The following is a 24,250-nucleotide window of genomic DNA, read 5'->3' as shown; positions in this document are numbered from 1 at the left end:
CTCCGGGATCGTTTGCGTTACCGCACTGGGCGCCACAAGGGCGCCCGTCTCCGCCACTCCGGGTTCGGGTATCTGAGCCCGACTCCCTTTCGATCGGCCGAGGGCAACGGAGGCCATCGCCCGTCCCTTCCGAACGGCGCTCGCCCATCTCTTAGGACCGACTGACCCATGTTCAACTGCTGTTCACATGGAACCCTTCTCCAATTCGGCCTTCAAAGTTCTCGTTTGAATATTTGCTACTACCACCAGGATCTGCACCTGCGGCGGCTCCACCCGGCCTCTCGCCCCGGGCTTCCGTGCTTACCACAGCGGCCCTCCTACTCATGGCGGCTTAGCCCCCGTGGCTCTCAGCGCCGGCGACGGCCGGGTATGGGCCCGATGCTCCAGCCCCATCCATTTTCAGGGCTAGTTGATTCAGCAGGTGAGTTTTTAGACACTCCTTAACGGATTCCGACTTCCAAGGCCACCGTCCTGCTGTCTATATCAACCGTTATGAATAGGGGGGTCCCAGTGAGGGAGAGCAGATTAATTAGAAAAACAATCAAGTAAATCTCATAAACAAAAATACCTCTATAATGTTTTATTCACATTATAGGAAAACGAGCATTATTGAGTATTCAAGAAATATATACAATGTGATGGTACAGGTGCCCCATAGGGAAGGAGGGGAAGTGAAGTAGTGAAGGTAGGGTGAGGAGGGTTCTTTAGTGACAATAAAAAACACGATATTGATCCAGTAGTATTGAGATACCAATGTAAAACAATATACACAGCAAATGATTACTTAATGACAGAGTTTAAAGAAACATGCCCCCATGTCCATCATGAAAACGAATGGTGGGTTGAACGGGGCTGTCGGGGGGACGGGCGTCGACGTTTCGACCCTAATAAGCAGGATAATTAGGATTCCTTGCGGGTGGGTCTTCTTCAGGACAGGCAATAAGGAAGGGGCAGCCAACCTAATGTTAAAAGGGAGGGGTGAGTTAATTTAATAATGGACAAATCTCGTTCTGGTTTAAATGGGTAGGGTAGACAAAAAGGACGTACCTGAGTACATCAGTATGGGGATGAAATTAATCCAGATGAAGGTCGGTGACACGAGTTCAATAACCTTAAGAGGGAATCATATGATTAACCATTAGGATAGTACAGTAATGATCAAATCCAACATATTGTAAGGATATAATCAAGGACCTACTAATGAAGTGAAATCCGGAATTCCCGTATCAGATCCATTTGCTGGACGGGGGCCGCTCGAACAATCTATCAGAAAGGGAACATCATTTAGATACAGGCCTCTGGGAGCCAGGGCTCGATGGAGAGTTAGGTGAGAGCGGGACTTACCGAGTGGGTTTGAAGTCCGCTCGAAATGTTGAAGACACGTTGAATGTATCAGGTGAAGTGTCTATGGGGTAAATAAATAAAAAACTGCGTCATTGCCGTTGATCGTTACGAGGCAGTGGGTTCTATCTCACAGAGTTTGGCACATAAGAGTCAGCGCGCTTACCAGTCGGCAAAGTGCTCGGCGTCTTAATCGGGAATCCTCGAGGCAGTCGAGGAACTTCCTGGTATCCTAGTAGTCATGGCAACCAAGGTCACGTGTAGTGGACCAGGAAGACAGACTCACGGGGTTGATCCGTTACCGAGGTAACCGGAAAGGTGTCGTCAGGAATCACTACGGTGTGACCCGTTAGAGGCTACGAATTAGAAAATTGAGATTATGCGTTAGGGGCAGCAACATTATCAAAGAAATTATTAATGTCTGGTCCCATTTAGAGTAGGTTGAATAAAGTCCGTCGTAATTAGAGGGGCACATAAAACAGTAGAGGTTCGAAAATGACCGATTGGGTCATACTTGGAAAATAACATTGATAGTATAGTCATATTATCATTGCATAATCATTATGTCAAAAAACATTTAGAGAACAACTAGTTGGATGATAAATCAACTAAGATATTTGTCATACTGCGTACCTATCACATGATGGTAAGGCAGTCAGTGTCAATAATTTGATAATCAATATAAAGAGACATGTTGCGTAAACAGTTGTCAAAGACCTCTAAGAGTGCACCCAATTATGTCATTAGCAGTCATTCTATTCTTCAACATCATACCGCGTACCTATCACAAGACGGTATAGGCGGTTGTCCACTGTGTGTGTGTCAGATTAGAGTAATATGTTGGAGAAAGAAAACATAATACAATGGATGCGTACATTACAGGGTCAGTAAATAGTCTAACCATTGATGATTACACTGACGGGTCACTGCGTGATACAGAATTTTAGTAATGCTGATTACAGTAAGGTGGCAAGTTGGGAGAATGAACTGTCATGTTCGTTCAACCCTGATTGGATGGAATCAAAGTAAAACATCCACTTCAATTCCCTGACATTCAGTATGTTGGAGATATTGCCCCCCCTGGGACCAAGATTGATTTTCTCAATCACGGCCCAGTTTAGACTCTCAGGTGGGTGTTGAGCTGATCTAAAGTGTTCAACTAGTGGTGCACCCAACACTTCACATCTAATGCGGCTCATATGTTGTAGGACCCGCTGTTTGATTTTTTGTTGGGTTTGTCCAATATAGATCAAATTACAGGGGCAAACAATCGCATAGATCACAGTTGATGTGTTGCAATTGGTTAGAGTCTTCAATCGGATTTTCTTCGAGTTGTGCACAAATTCTTTTGTCTGTATGCAACAGTCACAGGCTTTGCACTGACCACATTTGAAATGGCCAGTAGCTGGTTCCAGATTCCAAAGGGATCTGATGGTCGGTTCCTCCCTCGTTGTCAAAAGCGAACGTACCACATAATCCTTTACACTCCTCGATTTCTTGAAGGCATGTAGTGGGGTGCCAGGATGGTTGATGTCATCCGAAACCAACTGCCAGTGATGGTTAACGATCTTTTTGATAAGATTGCTTTTGGTTGAGAATGTCGTCACACATACAATACGGTCTTCCTGTGTGTTATTGGGATCCTTTGTCTTTAGGAGCTCCTCACGTGGGTAGAACCATGCTCTTTTTCGTGCTTTGGTCACGAGTCTTTTGGGATAGCCACGGGCTTTCAAACGGTCAGCAAGGTCTTCAGACTGTTGGAAGTAATGTTCTTTAGTCGAGCAGTTTCTACGGACACGTAAAAATTGGCCGAATGGGAGATTGTCTCGAAGAGCCCGAGGATGGTGACTGTTGTATTGCAAAAGGGAGTTCCTCTCAGACGGTTTTCTGTACAATGTGGTCAGAAGTTGCCCCTGGTGTTGGTAGATAGTAATGTCCAAGAAATGAATGCTCTGGTTATCAGATTGAATGGTGAACTGTAAATGCTGTGATTGTAGATTCAGCCAGTGATGAAATTCATTAAGTGTGGCAGAGTCTCCTTTCCAGATTATTAAAATATCGTCTATATAACGAACCCAGATGTGGAGATGGTTGCTAAAAGGATTGTTGGTGTACAGTATGGTATTCTCCTCGAAGGCTGCCATATAAAGAATGGCTACATCAGGGGCAAAGGGAGCCCCCATTGCCACCCCCTGAGTTTGCAAAAAGAATTCATTCTTAAAGGTGAAAAAGTTCTTAGTCATTGCAATCCGAAGTAGGGATATAATGAATTCAGATGGTACTCGCATGGGTGATGGTCTGGATTCCAAGTATCTCATAATCACTGTCAGGGCTTCCTCCTGTGGGATGCTAGTATATAGGGATACTGCGTCACATGTAACCAGTAATTGTTCCACAGGGTCAAAGGGTAAGGTTTCGATTAGGTTTATCGTTTGTAGAGTATCCCTTAGATATGTTTTGGTCGCCTCTGCCAAGGGTTTGAGAAAAAAATCAATATATCTACCTAGTGGTTCTAATATGGAACCACACCCCGAAACAATAGGGCGTCCAGGTGGATTGGACATATCCTTGTGGATTTTGGGAAGAGTGTATATCGTTGCTAACCTTGGGTGAGGTTGGTTTAAATAATCAAATTCGAGTTTTGATAGGAAACCAAGGTCCAGTCCAAGTTTCGTGATTTCCAAAATCTCGTGGGCTATTGCTTGGGAGGGATCAGAGCGTAGCCTGTGGTAACTAATCCCATCAGTTAGTTGGCGTTGGATCTCCAATTCGTACTTCTTGATGTCTTGAATCACGATGGCACCGCCCTTGTCGGCTGGTTTGATCACAACCGATGAATTCTTGGCCAATGATTGTAGAGCGTCCATTTCAGTTTTGCTGGTATTGTATCTGGTGTAAGTATGATTCATTAGAGTCGAATTCACATCCCTCCACACAACTGCCTCATAAGCCAGGATCTTATTGGTCATGGTGCATGAAGGTGGAACAAAGGTTGAAGGGACCCTTAAGTTCGTACAGGATGGGTTAGTGTACGGGCCCGCATTTCTGAAAAAATACTTGAGTCTGACCTTCCTGAAAAATTTGTACAGCTCAGTGCGAACTGTAAAGGGGTCAGGTCTGCTTGTGGGGACATATGATAGTCCTCTGTTCAATGCACGTGTTTCTTGTTCATTCAAGATGTAGTCTGAAATGTTCACCACAGGGTTCATGGTAGCTATTTGGGTTACCAGCGGTATGTCTTGTTCCGTGTGGTTCTCTCTCCTTACCCTTTGACCCTGTGGAACAATTACTGGTTACATGTGACGTAGTATCCCTATATACTAGCATCCGTCTGAGAGGAACTCCCTTTTGCAATACAACAGTCACCATCCTCGGGCTCTTCGAGACAATCTCCCATTCGGCCAATTTTTACGTGTCCGTAGAAACTGCTCGACTAAAGAACATTACTTCCAACAGTCTGAAGACCTTGCTGACCGTTTGAAAGCCCGTGGCTATCCCAAAAGACTCGTGACCAAAGCACGAAAAAGAGCATGGTTCTACCCACGTGAGGAGCTCCTAAAGACAAAGGATCCCAATAACACACAGGAAGACCGTATTGTATGTGTGACGACATTCTCAACCAAAAGCAATCTTATCAAAAAGATCGTTAACCATCACTGGCAGTTGGTTTCGGATGACATCAACCATCCTGGCACCCCACTACATGCCTTCAAGAAATCGAGGAGTGTAAAGGATTATGTGGTACGTTCGCTTTTGACAACGAGGGAGGAACCGACCATCAGATCCCTTTGGAATCTGGAACCAGCTACTGGCCATTTCAAATGTGGTCAGTGCAAAGCCTGTGACTGTTGCATACAGACAAAAGAATTTGTGCACAACTCGAAGAAAATCCGATTGAAGACTCTAACCAATTGCAACACATCAACTGTGATCTATGCGATTGTTTGCCCCTGTAATTTGATCTATATTGGACAAACCCAACAAAAAATCAAACAGCGGGTCCTACAACATATGAGCCGCATTAGATGTGAAGTGTTGGGTGCACCACTAGTTGAACACTTTAGATCAGCTCAACACCCACCTGAGAGTCTAAACTGGGCCGTGATTGAGAAAATCAATCTTGGTCCCAGGGGGGGGCAATATCTCCAACATACTGAATGTCAGGGAATTGAAGTGGATGTTTTACTTTGATTCCATCCAATCAGGGTTGAACGAACATGACAGTTCATTCTCCCAACTTGCCACCTTACTGTAATCAGCATTACTAAAATTCTGTATCACGCAGTGACCCGTCAGTGTAATCATCAATGGTTAGACTATTTACTGACCCTGTAATGTACGCATCCATTGTATTATGTTTTCTTTCTCCAACATATTACTCTAATCTGACACACACACAGTGGACAACCGCCTATACCGTCTTGTGATAGGTACGCGGTATGATGTTGAAGAATAGAATGACTGCTAATGACATAATTGGGTGCACTCTTAGAGGTCTTTGACAACTGTTTACGCAACATGTCTCTTTATATTGATTATCAAATTATTGACACTGACTGCCTTACCATCATGTGATAGGTACGCAGTATGACAAATATCTTAGTTGATTTATCATCCAACTAGTTGTTCTCTAAATGTTTTTTGACATAATGATTATGCAATGATAATATGACTATACTATCAATGTTATTTTCCAAGTATGACCCAATCGGTCATTTTCGAACCTCTACTGTTTTATGTGCCCCTCTAATTACGACGGACTTTATTCAACCTACTCTAAATGGGACCAGACATTAATAATTTCTTTGATAATGTTGCTGCCCCTAACGCATAATCTCAATTTTCTAATTCGTAGCCTCTAACGGGTCACACCGTAGTGATTCCTGACGACACCTTTCCGGTTACCTCGGTAACGGATCAACCCCGTGAGTCTGTCTTCCTGGTCCACTACACGTGACCTTGGTTGCCATGACTACTAGGATACCAGGAAGTTCCTCGACTGCCTCGAGGAATCTCGATTAAGACGCCGAGCACTTTGCCGACTGGTAAGCGCGCTGACTCTTATGTGCCAAACTCTGTGAGATAGAACCCACTGCCTCGTAACGATCAACGGCAATGACGCAGTTTTTTATTTATTTACCCCATAGACACTTCACCTGATACATTCAACGTGTCTTCAACATTTCGAGCGGACTTCAAACCCACTCGGTAAGTCCCGCTCTCACCTAACTCTCCATCGAGCCCTGGCTCCCAGAGGCCTGTATCTAAATGATGTTCCCTTTCTGATAGATTGTTCGAGCGGCCCCCGTCCAGCAAATGGATCTGATACGGGAATTCCGGATTTCACTTCATTAGTAGGTCCTTGATTATATCCTTACAATATGTTGGATTTGATCATTACTGTACTATCCTAATGGTTAATCATATGATTCCCTCTTAAGGTTATTGAACTCGTGTCACCGACCTTCATCTGGATTAATTTCATCCCCGTACTGATGTACTCAGGTACGTCCTTTTTGTCTACCCTACCCATTTAAACCAGAACGAGATTTGTCCATTATTAAATTAACTCACCCCTCCCTTTTAACATTAGGTTGGCTGCCCCTTCCTTATTGCCTGTCCTGAAGAAGACCCACCCGCAAGGAATCCTAATTATCCTGCTTATTAGGGTCAAAACGTCGACGCCCGTCCCCCCGACAGCCCCGTTCAACCCACCATTCGTTTTCATGATGGACAAGGGGGCATGTTTCTTTAAACTCTGTCATTAAGTAATCATTTGCTGTGTATATTGTTTTACATTGGTATCTCAATACTACTGGATCAATATCGTGTTTTTTATTGTCACTAAAGAACCCTCCTCACCCTACCTTCACTACTTCACTTCCCCTCCTTCCCTATGGGGCACCTGTACCATCACATTGTATATATTTCTTGAATACTCAATAATGCTCGTTTTCCTATAATGTGAATAAAACATTATAGAGGTATTTTTGTTTATGAGATTTACTTGATTGTTTTTCTAATTAATTTGCTCTCCCTCACTGGGACCCCCCTATTCATAACGATAGCTACCCAGGTCCCAGCGACTTATTTTGGGTTAACCCTTATTACTTATAACGCACTTCGTGCAGACGCTGTCTGCGAGGTTTTTCCACTCCTAGAATTCATTTCTATACAATAGGGTATTCACATAACTATGGAACGTGAATTATTATCCTATTCCGAGGATTACATCGATAAGCTCCTTGAAAATCCAGACCATAATTTTCTAACAACTGAGGTACCTACCATAGACTTTAGTCTTAAAGATAAAATCCAACGACTAGAACGCCTTGAGAAGAATTGATCCGTACCCGCTGGCACGGTCATCTGCTCACAAAATATCTTAAGGAGAACATCATTCCGATTGGGCTACAGATAAAAATCGAACCAGCCATCTTTGTTGAGGTCCCCAAATTCAGGGAAGGCTTCAGTCACATATCCAACAATTGTTCTCGCCACTGGATGGTGCTTGGGATTGAAACAGCTGCCCAACAGATTCAGTTACTAACCAGTGAGATTAAGTCCCTTCGCGCAGAGATCTCTGCGGATGCTAATCTGGCAGGAGCCAAAGAAACACTGAATAACCTTGAAGCCACTCTGAAGAATTTTGACCTTACCACTCAAAATCGTAAGTTAGAGAAACTCGCCAGGGATATAAGGTTATATGATAAAAAGAAGACCTACCCCTACCTCCAAGAGGATTACTACAAACAGGACCAACAAGGGAGATTTACTAACAGAGGGAGAGGTAACTTCCGGGGCAGAAGGAATTACAACATCTTCTCGGACTCTTCATATAGCTCCGAAGGAGAACAGGAGTTTGCAGGCCCAAGCCGTCAATATAACTATCCTGATTATAGTTATCAATCACCTCAATACGCACCTTTTTTAGGTCAACGAAATACAACATGGCGCCCCCGGAGAGGCAGAGGCAATTTTTCCAACAGAGGTCAATCTCGTGGACAGAACCAGAACACCAACTGGGACTCCGGACGAGGCCAAACGTCCAAACAGGTTCATTTCCAGCAGGAACAGCACGGAGAGAGAACCACACGGAACAAGACATACCGCTGGTAACCCAAATAGCTACCATGAACCCTGTGGTGAACATTTCAGACTACATCTTGAATGAACAAGAAACACGTGCATTGAACAGAGGACTATCATATGTCCCCACAAGCAGACCTGACCCCTTTACAGTTCGCACTGAGCTGTACAAATTTTTCAGGAAGGTCAGACTCAAGTATTTTTTCAGAAATGCGGGCCCGTACACTAACCCATCCTGTACGAACTTAAGGGTCCCTTCAACCTTTGTTCCACCTTCATGCACCATGACCAATAAGATCCTGGCTTATGAGGCAGTTGTGTGGAGGGATGTGAATTCGACTCTAATGAATCATACTTACACCAGATACAATACCAGCAAAACTGAAATGGACGCTCTACAATCATTGGCCAAGAATTCATCGGTTGTGATCAAACCAGCCGACAAGGGCGGTGCCATCGTGATTCAAGACATCAAGAAGTACGAATTGGAGATCCAACGCCAACTAACTGATGGGATTAGTTACCACAGGCTACGCTCTGATCCCTCCCAAGCAATAGCCCACGAGATCTTGGAAATCACGAAACTTGGACTGGACCTTGGTTTCCTATCAAAACTCGAATTTGATTATTTAAACCAACCTCACCCAAGGTTAGCAACGATATACACTCTTCCCAAAATCCACAAGGATATGTCCAATCCACCTGGACGCCCTATTGTTTCGGGGTGTGGTTCCATATTAGAACCACTAGGTAGATATATTGATTTTTTTCTCAAACCCTTGGCAGAGGCGACCAAAACATATCTAAGGGATACTCTACAAACGATAAACCTAATCGAAACCTTACCCTTTGACCCTGTGGAACAATTACTGGTTACATGTGACGTAGTATCCCTATATACTAGCATCCCACAGGAGGAAGCCCTGACAGTGATTATGAGATACTTGGAATCCAGACCATCACCCATGCGAGTACCATCTGAATTCATTATATCCCTACTTCGGATTGCAATGACTAAGAACTTTTTCACCTTTAAGAATGAATTCTTTTTGCAAACTCAGGGGGTGGCAATGGGGGCTCCCTTTGCCCCTGATGTAGCCATTCTTTATATGGTAGCCTTCGAGGAGAATACCATACTGAACACCAACAATCCTTTTAGCAACCATCTCCACATCTGGGTTCGTTATATAGACGATATTTTAATAATCTGGAAAGGAGACTCTGCCACACTTAATGAATTTCATCACTGGCTGAATCTACAATCACAACATTCACAGTTCACCATTCAATCTGATAACCAGAGCATTAATTTCTTGGACATTACTATCTACCAACACCAGGGGCAACTTCTGACCACATTGTACAGAAAACCGTCTGAGAGGAACTCCCTTTTGCAATACAACAGTCACCATCCTCGGGCTCTTCGAGACAATCTCCCATTCGGCCAATTTTTACGTGTCCGTAGAAACTGCTCGACTAAAGAACATTACTTCCAACAGTCTGAAGACCTTGCTGACCGTTTGAAAGCCCGTGGCTATCCCAAAAGACTCGTGACCAAAGCACGAAAAAGAGCATGGTTCTACCCACGTGAGGAGCTCCTAAAGACAAAGGATCCCAATAACACACAGGAAGACCGTATTGTATGTGTGACGACATTCTCAACCAAAAGCAATCTTATCAAAAAGATCGTTAACCATCACTGGCAGTTGGTTTCGGATGACATCAACCATCCTGGCACCCCACTACATGCCTTCAAGAAATCGAGGAGTGTAAAGGATTATGTGGTACGTTCGCTTTTGACAACGAGGGAGGAACCGACCATCAGATCCCTTTGGAATCTGGAACCAGCTACTGGCCATTTCAAATGTGGTCAGTGCAAAGCCTGTGACTGTTGCATACAGACAAAAGAATTTGTGCACAACTCGAAGAAAATCCGATTGAAGACTCTAACCAATTGCAACACATCAACTGTGATCTATGCGATTGTTTGCCCCTGTAATTTGATCTATATTGGACAAACCCAACAAAAAATCAAACAGCGGGTCCTACAACATATGAGCCGCATTAGATGTGAAGTGTTGGGTGCACCACTAGTTGAACACTTTAGATCAGCTCAACACCCACCTGAGAGTCTAAACTGGGCCGTGATTGAGAAAATCAATCTTGGTCCCAGGGGGGGCAATATCTCCAACATACTGAATGTCAGGGAATTGAAGTGGATGTTTTACTTTGATTCCATCCAATCAGGGTTGAACGAACATGACAGTTCATTCTCCCAACTTGCCACCTTACTGTAATCAGCATTACTAAAATTCTGTATCACGCAGTGACCCGTCAGTGTAATCATCAATGGTTAGACTATTTACTGACCCTGTAATGTACGCATCCATTGTATTATGTTTTCTTTCTCCAACATATTACTCTAATCTGACACACACACACAGTGGACAACCGCCTATACCGTCTTGTGATAGGTACGCGGTATGATGTTGAAGAATAGAATGACTGCTAATGACATAATTGGGTGCACTCTTAGAGGTCTTTGACAACTGTTTACGCAACATGTCTCTTTATATTGATTATCACATTATTGACACTGACTGCCTTACCATCATGTGATAGGTACGCAGTATGACAAATATCTTAGTTGATTTATCATCCAACTAGTTGTTCTCTAAATGTTTTTTGACATAATGATTATGCAATGATAATATGACTATACTATCAATGTTATTTTCCAAGTATGACCCAATCGGTCATTTTCGAACCTCTACTGTTTTATGTGCCCCTCTAATTACGACGGACTTTATTCAACCTACTCTAAATGGGACCAGACATTAATAATTTCTTTGATAATGTTGCTGCCCCTAACGCATAATCTCAATTTTCTAATTCGTAGCCTCTAACGGGTCACACCGTAGTGATTCCTGACGACACCTTTCCGGTTACCTCGGTAACGGATCAACCCCGTGAGTCTGTCTTCCTGGTCCACTACACGTGACCTTGGTTGCCATGACTACTAGGATACCAGGAAGTTCCTCGACTGCCTCGAGGATTCCCGATTAAGACGCCGAGCACTTTGCCGACTGGTAAGCGCGCTGACTCTTATGTGCCAAACTCTGTGAGATAGAACCCACTGCCTCGTAACGATCAACGGCAATGACGCAGTTTTTTATTTATTTACCCCATAGACACTTCACCTGATACATTCAACGTGTCTTCAACATTTCGAGCGGACTTCAAACCCACTCGGTAAGTCCCGCTCTCACCTAACTCTCCATCGAGCCCTGGCTCCCAGAGGCCTGTATCTAAATGATGTTCCCTTTCTGATAGATTGTTCGAGCGGCCCCCGTCCAGCAAATGGATCTGATACGGGAATTCCGGATTTCACTTCATTAGTAGGTCCTTGATTATATCCTTACAATATGTTGGATTTGATCATTACTGTACTATCCTAATGGTTAATCATATGATTCCCTCTTAAGGTTATTGAACTCGTGTCACCGACCTTCATCTGGATTAATTTCATCCCCATACTGATGTACTCAGGTACGTCCTTTTTGTCTACCCTACCCATTTAAACCATAACGAGATTTGTCCATTATTAAATTAACTCACCCCTCCCTTTTAACATTAGGTTGGCTGCCCCTTCCTTATTGCCTGTCCTGAAGAAGACCCACCCGCAAGGAATCCTAATTATCCTGCTTATTAGGGTCGAAACGTCGACGCCCGTCCCCCCGACAGCCCCGTTCAACCCACCATTCGTTTTCATGATGGACATGGGGGCATGTTTCTTTAAACTCTGTCATTAAGTAATCATTTGCTGTGTATATTGTTTTACATTGGTATCTCAATACTACTGGATCAATATCGTGTTTTTTATTGTCACTAAAGAACCCTCCTCACCCTACCTTCACTACTTCACTTCCCCTCCTTCCCTATGGGGCACCTGTACCATCACATTGTATATATTTCTTGAATACTAAATAATGCTCGTTTTCCTATAATGTGAATAAAACATTATAGAGGTATTTTTGTTTATGAGATTTACTTGATTGTTTTTCTAATTAATTTGCTCTCCCTCACTGGGACCCCCCTATTCATAACGATAGCTACCCAGGTCCCAGCGACTTATTTTGGGTTAACCCTTATTACTTATAACGTCTATATCAACCAACACCCTTTCTGGGGTCTGATGAGCATCGGCATCAGGTGCCTTAACCCGGCTTTTGGGTCATCCCGCAGCGCCAGTTCTGCTTACCAAAAGTGGCCCACTAGGCACTCGCATTCCATGCCCGGCTCTATGCCAGCAAGCCGGGCTTCTTACCAATTTAAAGTTAGAGAATAGGTTGAGATCGTTTTGGCCCCAAGACCTCTAATCATTCGCTTTACCAGATAAAACTGGGGGCTCCGAGCGCCAGCTATCCTAAGGAAAACTTTGGAGGGAACCAGCTACTAGATGGTTCGATTAGTCTTTCACCCCTATACCCAGGTCGGACGACCGATTTGCACGTCAGGACCGCTACGGACCTCTACCAGAGTTTCCTCTAGCTTCGCCCTGCCCAGGCATAGTTCACCATCTTTTGGGTCCTATCACGCACGCTCATGCTCCACCTCCCCGACGGAGCAGGGGAGACGGCCGGTGGAGCGCCCGCCGCTGGAAGCGCGGCAGGATCCCACCTCAGCCGGGGCGCGCCGGCCCTCACCTTCATTGCGCCGCAGGGTTTTGCTCGGCCCTCCGACTCGTGCACGTGTTAGACTACTTGGTCCGTGTTTCAAGACGGGTCAGGTGGGTAACTGACATCGCCACAGACCCCTGGCACCCGGCGTGGGCCTCCCCGCCCGGCGGAACAACGTGGTCGGGCGCACTGAGAACAGTCCGCCCCAGTCGAAGGGCGGGCGGGCCCGGGACTGCCTTCCCCCTCTCAGCATGGCCGGACCTCATGGAGGTCTGCCTGGGAAAACTCAGAGAAAAAGGACCATCGGCAAGGGGCTGAGAGTCAGGAGCATCCCCGGGCCCCGGGATTGCCTTCCCCCTCTCAGCATGGCCGGACCTCACGGAGGTCTGCCTGAGAAAACGCAGAGAAAAAGAACCTATCGGCAAGGGGCTGAGAGGCAGGAGCATCCCCGGGCCCCTGGGGGCCCCGATGGGCCGCCGGGACTGCCTTCCACCTCTCAGCATGGCCGGACCTCACGGAGGTCTGCCTGAGAAAACTCAGAGAAAAAGGACCATCAGCAAGGGGCTGAGAGTCAGGAGCATCCCGGGCCCCTGGGGGACCCGGCGGGCGGGCCCCGGGACTGCCTTCCCCCTCTCAGCATGGTCGGACCTCACGGAGGTCTGCCTGAGAAAACTCGGAGAAAAGGAACAATCAGTGAAGGGCTGAGAGACAGGAGAGTACCCGGGCCCCTGGGGGCCCAGGCAGGCGGGTCCTGGGACTGCCTTCCCCCTCTCAGCATGGCCGGACCACACGGAGGTCTGCCTGAGAAAACTCAGAGAAAAAGGACCATCGGCAAGGGGATGAGAGGCAGGAGCGTCCCCGGTCCACTGGGGGCCCCGGCAGGCAGGCCTCTGGACTGCCTTTCCCCTATCAGCATGGCCGGACCTCACGGAGGTCTGCCTTAAAAAACTCAGAGAAAAAGGACCATCGGCAAGGGGCTTAGAGGCAGGAGCGTCCCCGGACCCCTGGGGGCCCAGGCGGGCGGGCCCCGGGATTGCCTTGCCCCTCTCAGCATGGCCTGACCTCATGGAGGTCTGCCTGAGAAAACTCGGAGAAAAAGAACCATCGGCAAGGGGCTGAGAGGCAGAAGCGTACCCAGGCCCCTGGGGGCACCGGCGGGCGGGCCCCGGGACTGCCTTCTCCTGATTCAGAATCACCAGACCTCACGGAGGTCTGACAGACCCTCTCCCTAGTAATCCAGTGGAAAATTACCCCCTTTATTGTAATCCGTGCACTCGAGGTGACAGAGGGGACCCAAGGCGCGAAAGTATCCGACCTCCTGGAGCCCTCGCTGGTATCGTGGAGGCAAATGGCACCCCATCATGACTTACAGGGAAGCCCGACCATCTGGTCGCCCCATAGGAATGCATTGAGGGCGACCAGATGGCCAAGGGGATCTGGGTGACCAGATGGCCGAGGGGATGTGGGCGACCAGATGGCCGAGGGGATCTGGGTGACCAGAAGGCCGGGCACGAAAGGGAAGCTTTCTGGACACCCTCACTCCAACGAAGGAGTGAGCGGGCGCTGGGGCATGGCAGCTGGGCCCCAGCCATGGAGGCTGCAAGGGGGCCCCGACAAGCCCTCCGGCCCGGGGCCCGCGCACACCTTGACAAGCAGGAGAGGCCTGCCCGGGCACAACGGAATCCCGTCCCGGGCCTTTGGCAGTGCAGCCGGCCCAGGGACAGGGCCAGGGGCCGGAGCACCTGACCCGGAGCCCGGCGGGGCCCCTGGACCCAGCCGGGGCTCCCAGGCCCAGATGCGCAGGGGAAGCCTCCCCAGGCCTGCCAGACACCATCCTGGGCACCCTGCAGGCGGCAGGACCCCGAACGGAGTCCGGGGTGACAAGGCCACCCTCCCCAGGGCCCCTGAGGGGCTCTCAGGGGCCCCAGATGGAGCTCCTGAACCCAGACAAGCAAGGGGAGGCTCCCCGGGCACAACGGAACCCCGTCCCGGGCCTTTGGCAGTGCCGCAGGCTGGGGGACAGGGCCCAGGGCCGGAGCACCTGACCCGGGGGCCGGTGGGGCCCCTGGAGCTAGTAAGGGGGCCCCCAGGCCCGGAGGTGCAGGGGACACCTCCCTGGGCCCTCCCGGACCCCGTCCTGGGCATCCTGCCATGCGGCAGGACGGGGGACAGACTCAGGGCTGGGGCGGCATACTGGCCCGTCCAGCTGCTGGCTGAGGACCGCTAGGCCGAGAGGGGTCCCAGAGAACCTTGTCCCTAGTAATCCGGAGGAAGGCTACCCCTCTTTCTGGGAACAAGTGCGCACTGCACGGCTCAGGGGAACCTAGGCGCAAACGTGCCCGGCCTTCTGGAGCCCTGGCTGGGATCCGGGAGGCGAATGGCACCTCATCGGGACTTCCAGGGAAGCCCGGCCATCTGGTCGCCCCATTGGGAAGCATTGGGTGCGACCAGATGGCCGAGTGGAAAGGTGTGACCTGATGGCTGGGACCGACATGACACCAATCTGCCTGCCCCGAGCATCCACGGGAGGGCTCCCGCCTGCCCTTCCAGGGCTCCGGGGCTCGGGGGCTGCAAGGCTCCAAGGCTCTAGGGCACCGAGGCTCCAGGGATCCAGGGCTGCAGGGCTCGGGGGCTGCAGGGCTCGGGGGCTGCAGGGCTGCAGGGCTCTGGGACTCCAGGGCTCTGGGGCTGCAGGGCTCCGGGGGCTGCAGAGCTCAGGGCTCCCCGGGCTCCTGGGCTGCAGGGCTCCCCGGCTGGAAGGCTCCAGAGCTGCAGGGCTCCGGGGCTCGAGGGCTCCCGGGCTCCCAGGCTCCAGGGCTGCAGGGCTCCCGGGCTGCAGTGCTCCGGGGGGGCTCTGAAACCCCACGCTGGGCCTCAGGCATGGGGAGGACTGCCCAAGACCCATGAAGCCCGTCCCGAGTACTTTGCCACGCCGCGGGCTGGAGGAGGGAGCCCCGGACGCCTGGGAGGTGTTGCCCGGTCATTGCCCATCTGGTCCCCGGCAGAGAACCGCCAGCCCCGGAAGGGTGTCCGGGCATACCCTTGCCCCTAGTAATCCGTAGGAAGGCTACCCCTCTTTCTGGGAACAAGTGCAAACGCACGGCTCAGGTGACTCTAGGCGCGAACGTGCCCGACCTCCTGGAGCCCTGGCTGGGATCCGGGAGGCAAATAGCATCTCATCTGAACTTCCAGGGAAGCCCGGAAGGGCAGGCGGGAGCCCTCCTGTGAAGGCTCGGGCAGGCAGATTGGCGTCCTGTCGGTCCCGGCCATCTGGTCGCACATTCCCACTGGGTGCGACCAGATGGCCGGGACCGACAGGACGCCAATCTGCCTGCCCGAGCCTTCACAGGAGGGCTCCCGCCTGCCCTTCCAGGGCTCCAGGGCTGCAGTGCTCGGGGGCCACAGGGCTCCGAGGCTCCAGGGCTCCGAGGATCCAGGGATCTGGGGCTGCAGGGCTCGGGGGCTGCAGGGCTCCGGGGCTGCAGGGCTGCAGGGCTCCGGGGCTCCGGGGCTCCGGGGCTCCGGGGCTGCAGGGCTGCAGGGCTCCGAGGCTCCAGGGCCCCGGGGCTGCAGGGCTGCAGGGCTCCGGGGCTCCGGGGCTGCAGGGCTGCAGGGCTCCGAGGCTCCAGGGCCCCGGGGCTGCAGGGCTCCAGGACTCCAGGGCTCGGGCCGAAGGGCTCTGGGGGCTGCAGGGCTCTGGTGGCTGCAGGGCTCCCAGGGCTCCCGGGCTGCAGGGCTGCAGGGCTCCCGGGCCGCAGGGCTCCTGGGCCACAGGGCTCCAGGGCTCCGGGTCGCAGGCCTCTGGGGATGCAGGGCTCAGGGGGAGCTATGAAACCCCACCCTGGGCTCCAGGCATGGGGAGGACTGCCCAGGACCCATGTAGCCCGTCCCGGGTACTTTGCCACGCCGCAGGCTGGAGGAGGGATCCCCGGACATCTGGGAGTTGTTGCCCGGTCATCGCCCATCTGGTCCCCGGCAGGGAACCGCCAGCCCCAGAAGGGTGTCCGGGCATATGCTTGCCCCTAGTAATCTGGAGGAAGGCTACCCCTCTTTCTGGGAACCCGTGCCTGCCGAGTGATGGAGGGGACCCAGGGCGCCAACATGCCCGACCTCCTGGAGCCCTGGCTGGGATCCGGGAGGTGAATGGCACCTCATCGGGACTTCCAGGGAAGCGTGGCCATCTGGTCGCCCCATTGGGAAGCATTGGCTGCGACCAGATGGCTGAGTCAAAAGATAAGACCAGATGGCCGGGACCGACATGATGCCAATCTGCCTGCCCCGAGCCTTCGCTGGAGGGTTCCGGCCTGCCCTTCCAGGGCTCCGGGGCTGCAGGGCTTGGTGGCCGCAGGGCTCCAAGGCTCCAGGGCTCCGAGGTTCCAGGGATCCGAGGCTGCAGGGCTCCGGGGCTGCAGGGCTCTGGGGCTACAGGGCTGCAGGGCTCCGGGGCTACAGGCCTCCGAGGCTGCAGGGCTCCGGGGCTGCAGGGGTCCGGGGCTGCAGGGCTCCAGGGTTTGGGGCTGTGGGGCTGCAGGTCTCCGGGGCTGCAGGTCTCCGGGACTCCTGGGCTTGGGGGCTGTAGGGCTCCGGGGGCTGCAGGGCTCAGGGGCCGCAGGGCTATGGGTGCTGCAGGGCTCCGGGGGCTGCAGGGCTCCAGGGCTCCCGGGGCTCCAGGGATCCTGGGCTCCAGGGCTGCAGGGCTCCGGGGCTTCCGGGCTCCGGGGCTTCCGGGCTACAGGGCTGCAGGGCTCCCGGGCTCCAACCAGGCCGGGGAGATCAGGGAGTCTGCCCAGGCACGAGGGACCCCTGTCCCGGGGACACGGACGCTCAGGACACGCCCCCATTTGCCACAATTTTTTCCCCAAATTCTGCATAGTGTGCGTAGTGGTGCTACGCAAACTACGCCCAACCCTAGTATCAAGGCCGCCGGGGGGACCACTTTGTCTCTTCTGTACACGAACATCCCCTGATCTCCTATGGACAGTTCGTTGCGTACTTCGTAAAATGTTCTTAGTGTCGCACTGAGATGTTTCTTTTCTGGCCATCCCTGTATCACGCATTCCTCGACGTCTCTTAGGTCACTATCTTCTCCATAGGCTTTTGTCCACTCTTGTCTGCTTATCACCCTCTCCGGATCCTCAGTGAAAGCCACCAGGGTTTCCCTTTCGTCAGTCCTCCTGGGAGCATCCTCCATTGCTGAAGCCCTACTGAGATAGTCGGCTACCTTGTTCCTCGCTCCTGGATGTACTCTACATCGTACCTGTAGTCTAGCAGTTTCAATGTCATCTTAGCGATGCGGGGGTTGCGCTGGCATTGCCACTCGACGTGAGTACCTTCACAAGGGGTTTGTGGTCCGTCTTTAGTTTGAACCTAGTGCCCCACAAGAATTGGCGGAACTTTCCCATGGCCCACACTGTTGCTAGCATCTCTTTCTCTATGACACTGAATTTCTGTTCAGGGGGAATAGGGACCTGGACGCAAAGCTGAGCGTCGCCATTTCTGCGTCCTTCCTTTCCTGCATAAGGACTGCTCCCAGTCCTTTTTCACTGGAATCTGTCATTAGTACCAACTGCCACTGAGGGTCATATCCTTGGAGAGGTACAGGTTTGCTGATGTCTTCCTTTATTGTGTCGAAGTCCTTTTGTGCCTCTTCAGTCCATGCAAATGACGTTGTGTCCCTTATGAGCTGCCTTAAGTGGTGCGTCTTGGTGGCAAAGTGTTGCACAAATTTGCTGTAGTATTCAGCCATCCCAAGAAGGACCTCACTTCTTCTTTGCTCTTTGGTGCTAGGGCTTCACATATAGCCTTAACATTGGCTAGATTGGGTGTGATGCCTTGTTCTCCGATCTCGTGACCCAGATAGGTGAGGGAAGTCATCCCAAAATGGCATTTTCCCCATTCTGCCGTGAGGCCATTTCCTTCTAGGATCCGGAGCACCGTGTTCAACTTCCTGTTGTGATCCTGTTGAACTTTGCCAACACCAGTATGATGTCTTGGAAGTACTGTACTCCCTCTATCTCTTTAAACAACCTATGCATCAGTTTATGGAATACCGCTGCTGCTGGGGCTAGTCCGAAAGGCATGTGTCGGAATTGATAGCATCCAAAGGGTGTTATAAATGATGTCAGCTTACGGCTTGTGGAATGCAGTGCTATCTGGTGATATGCGGAGGTGAGATCAATACTGGAGAACAACTTCATCCCTTTTGTTCTCGCAAGCATCTCTTCTATTCATGACAGCGGGAATTTCTCCCTGACAATGCATTTGTTCAATTCATGTAGATCAACATGGAGACAGACTTTGTCATTGGGTTTCATGGCCACCACTAAGGGAGCTAGCCACTCGAACAATTTATTGGTTCGATGATAGCATTCTCTTCCAACCTTTGCAACTCCTGTTGCACTGCCTCCCTGATCGAAATGGGTATGTTCCTGATTTTGTGGGAGACCGGCGTAGTGTTCTCCTTGAGGTCAATCTGATGTGTGAACTTCACAAGTTTGCCTACCTTCCCTCCGAACACCTTGGGGAACTCTCTTTTCATCCTCTCGAAGTTGAGCGTGTTCTCTGAGCTTGTCATTAGCACTTTTGTGTCTCCTCCGGGGTTCATTTGTATTCCCAAGTCTCCTTGGTCCATCCACCCAAGGACGACGGTCCCTTCTCTGCCACATACAACTTGCACTCAGCACTTCAGCCTTTAAACTCAAACTTCACAGCTCGGTATCCAACCATTGGAATTGGTTCTCCTGTATAGGTGACTGGCCTTATGTCCTGTGGTTCTAGTCACGCTCCTAGACTGGGTTTAAAGCTTTCGTTCCACACCGTCCTATGGACAATGGTGTATCTTGATTGTTACCCCTCCGATTACAATGTTGCACTGCAGTTTCCTGGAGCGTTTGCAGTCAATGCCTAGTACTTGGTCCATAACACACAGTATGTTGTCGTCTTCGTCTTGTTCTCTCTCTTCTTCCTCGTCCTGCTCATGCGCCACATATTTAACTGTTGGTCTCCTCGTCTTGGGTCGACATACCTTTTCATAGTGTCCTACTATCCCACAGTACATGCACTTTGTGTGGAATGCCGGACAGCGTTTGTCGTGCGCTGCATGCGATTGGCTTCCGCACCGGTAGCACGTGTTCTTACTTTCTTTGTCCCGCCTTCTCAGCTGTGGAGGCGTCCGGTGCTCTCCAAGTCTCACTCGCGAGTCGCGTATCCAAAATGGCCACCGCACGCTACATCACCATGCAGCGTGCGGCAACTAGAGTGCGACACTACAACCTCTAGGCCCGACAGCAGCCAGAATATTGTTAAATAATAAAAGGTCCACACAAACTATCATGCTTGCATGCACATGCATCCAAACACGCATAAACGCCCTTCCTTCAAGTCTGACAACGCCCCAATTAATTTCCTGAAGTCGCCCCAAAGCCAAAACAACTGAACTCGCAACGAGCGCCACAAACAATCCAAGCTCACCATGTGTGACACGACAAAATAGGTGCATCTCTCCAGCCGCATGGGCTTGAGCTCCACACAAAAAACACACCTCTGTCCATCTCCATAGGGCCAACACAAGCCAGTAACCATGCATAATTCAAAAGAACCACCACAGCAATGAGCATTCCTGATACTCAACATCCCCAAGACAGAGTCCAAAACGGAACACAATTCATTGAACCACTGCAATAACGAGACATCCCCCACTAAGCGGGCGAGTCAATCACAAACAGATTCAGCAATATTCCGCCGCGCCCCCTGCCTATTTTTACTGCGGTTCCCAGCTCAGCAATCCGCCTGAGGCCATGTCACCTACTTTGTTGTTGAACACCCAGGCCGCCCTCCACAGGTCCCCAGCATTTCAGCGCGACCACGAAACGAGCGCGCCCCCCTCTATTAGTAGATCAAATTTATTAACTAAGATTTATACCAACAAAATAATATATTAAATAAACGTAACTAATAAATACACTACACCACGCCCCCTCCAACTCAGCCTGCCACCTCTGCCTGCCACCAACAGGACACCTTTCTCCACATCGACGACGCTCCTGTGGCCAGACTTTGGTCTGAGGGGACAAAGCAAATTAAACCCCCCAGGGCAAAGCCTTAAATACCCGCTAAGTTTAGTTTTTGCTAGGTTTCATTTCTCTGTGCCTCACAATGACATCACCTCAGCAAACCAACCCCTTCCTGTCCAGGGGCCCCGGAGGAGGCTCAGCCCCGTGGCACTACTAAGGGCGCCCCTCCCCTAGGCGCCGGGGAGGCGGTTCATTCACATACTTGGAAGACCCAAGGGCTTCAAGACATAGCTTCCGAGTGCCTTAGCATCTGTTGACATACAGAACCTATGTGTCGCTTTATTAACCTGTTCCGTTCGGGGTGGTGTAGAACGCCTGCAAATGGGTTAAAGGCGGCAGCCAAAGAATGACGTCACAATTAGCCTCACATCCCATGCACTATTCATCAAACAAATGAGCAGTCTAAAATGCTAATGCCCTCATTAAGAGTACCCCAATAATTGCTGAGGAATTTATTGCACTTGTTTTAAACCCGACTCCACTGACCCAAAATGTATCAGGTGTGACAAACACCACCCAATTATGAGTTTTTGTAGAACAACATTGAAGGTTTGTGTTTTCTGGTAGATATTAGGCATCTTTCTCTTAAAAATATTGGCAGGTTTGCCTTCCCGATTTTATAAAAAACTCATAATGAGGGCCTTTTTATTGGTGATTCTTAGTCATGCAGGACTGGATAAAAGGAATTGCTCTTTTCTCTTCACTGGATTGCCATTTAAACCACTTATTAACCATATCACCAAGTTCATGGTAGTGCAGCCCAACCCTCAATGTAGAATGCAACCCAGCATGCTTTATTCTTGTCTTGGTGCACCTGATGGGAGGAATTACTGCAATCACTTGCTTCTACTTTGATAGGAAGTTCCACTCCGTGCATCAAATGCTGATGGCCGTCTTGTCAATTTCTGCCTTTCACCAACTGTCAAAAGGCAGAGCAAATTTTGAGAGGATACGGACTGAAGCGGCGTGCTTCACGGCATGCAATCCAAATTATTGGAAATAACATTAATTTAACCCTTAACTTATGTGTTACCTACCTGCAAATGTTATCAGAAAAAGAGAGAGAGCCTCAAACAGTAGAACATTTCATGGGGGCTCGTTCTATCCAGTGGAAGTACATGTATGCAATTCATTTTAATGAAACTTCCGGAGGAATGTTATTTAAATAAATTCTTTAAGTCAGAGACTATTTATTGTGTGCAGCAACCCACCTTTGCTAACTATTCAAAAGAATGTCTTATAATTTTGAGTACTAAAGGTTTCATCTTCAAAAATGTGGCTTAAATACAGCATTCTATTGATTTCACCTAAAACGCTCTCTTCCATTAATTGTAGCAGGTGGGAGAACAGATGTCGTCCGGTCCAGCAGAAAGGAGGAGGGATGTGCTTTGTCAATCCGGGAGTGAAGCGAGGTATTTAACTATTTACTATTTGTAATGTAATGCTTTTTTTGCATATTCACCCACAAAGTTGGGCTGATGCTGGTGGTTTTTGAGTCTACAAAGTACTGAGGCCTGCTAACCAGACCTCTATGCAAGTGTTCTAACAAAGTATATGTCTGATTTGCCTACACCCAATTAGTATAACTTTACTTACTTTTAAGTTCCCCGACTGTGGTACCAGTGGTACCAAGGGACTGAAAGTTAAATTGTTCCACGAAGCTTGCATCACCTTTTGTGCCATCTGGATGTGCCAACACGAAAACATGTCTCCCAACCTGCCACTGCAGGATGGCAGAATAGCTTTAAACTAGTAACTCGACTTTGCCATATAAACTAATGGTCAAGCCCAAACCTCCTTTTTTAATATATATTAGAACATTGAAATGTGGAGCACTCCATTGAAGACAATGGCATGCTCCGTGCTTCTACGGGCCGGTAAAGGCCCGCAAAGCAACATTCCAATGTTGCTTTCACAAAGGCCTCTCAGAGCCCGAGGGATTTAAACCCCCTCGAATTCCGGGAGGCCTTTGTTTTATTTGTTAGAACATTCTGCCCTCTAGTGGCAGAATGTTCCAATATCCTTATAGCCCTTGGTAGCTGGGCTATACCGGCTATTAAAATCCTGCTCCCTTGTTTAACGCTGGAGCAGGCCTTTAATAGCCGGTATAGCCCGCTACGTCGAACTATAATGCTATATTAATCACCCCTACAAAAGGCCTATTGAATCCTAGGGCAGGGTGCGGCATATTGAGAAGTAGTCAATCTCCAAAAATGTAGCTTTTACAGCAGAAATGTTAGTAGCCCCATTGGCAAGTACAGGGTTACACACTGAAAACTCAGATCTGCTAACTTCTGAAAAGAATTACTAAAGCTGATTCTTCAACGTGACAAATTGATTGTTGCATTAAACCCAACTTGATGCCTAAACCAAATGTAACTTTTTAAGAAATACAACTTTTACAAAGCTGCCACCTTGATGCCAAAGTCTTCTTGTGGCCACTCATCGATTTTGGCCACAAGAAAGCCTTCTATTCTCCGGGGGAGAAGTGTGAATGACTTCCAGAAATATGAACAATGAAGGCCTACCTCTAGGAAAGGTCTCACCTCTCCCTGGCAGGAGGCCACAAAGGATGTGACCCCAAAAGATGCGCTTTAAAGGGGAAGCCACCTTTAAGGGCAAATGGTGAAGACACACGAGAGATGATGCTCTTTTGTTGAGGCAGGCAGTTTGGCACTGGAGACTGAGAGGGGAGACTAGATGGAAACTGTTTTTTTCTATGGGCGTGTAGCCCTCAGGTAGCCACACCTCTAGGGTAGGCTACCAAGCTTCATCACAAAATAAAATGATGTCCACAGAGGACATGGCCTGGTAGTTTGGGTTGGACTGTTCTGATGAGGAGCATAGTTAAGACTGATGTGCATATGGCAGGGTACAAACTGGGTTGATGTAGTGAGCAAAATAAGAATGCATTAAACCCAGATCTGTGACTGGGGGTGAGTATTTGAAAGATTTCAACACTCCGTCCATCACTTTATTTTGTGATGTTGATATGTAAGCCCTGAGTGGATAAGGGTATGCTCTCTGTGCCACTGGATTCAAGCTAGCCTGTCTGATGAGGGGTGATAC

This window comes from Lissotriton vulgaris, chromosome 3_1 (genome assembly GCF_964263255.1).
Source record: "Lissotriton vulgaris chromosome 3_1, aLisVul1.2, whole genome shotgun sequence".
Taxonomy (NCBI): Eukaryota; Metazoa; Chordata; class Amphibia; order Caudata; family Salamandridae; genus Lissotriton; species Lissotriton vulgaris.
The sequence above is the reverse complement of the archived record's forward strand: the minus strand, read 5'-3'. Positions refer to the sequence as shown.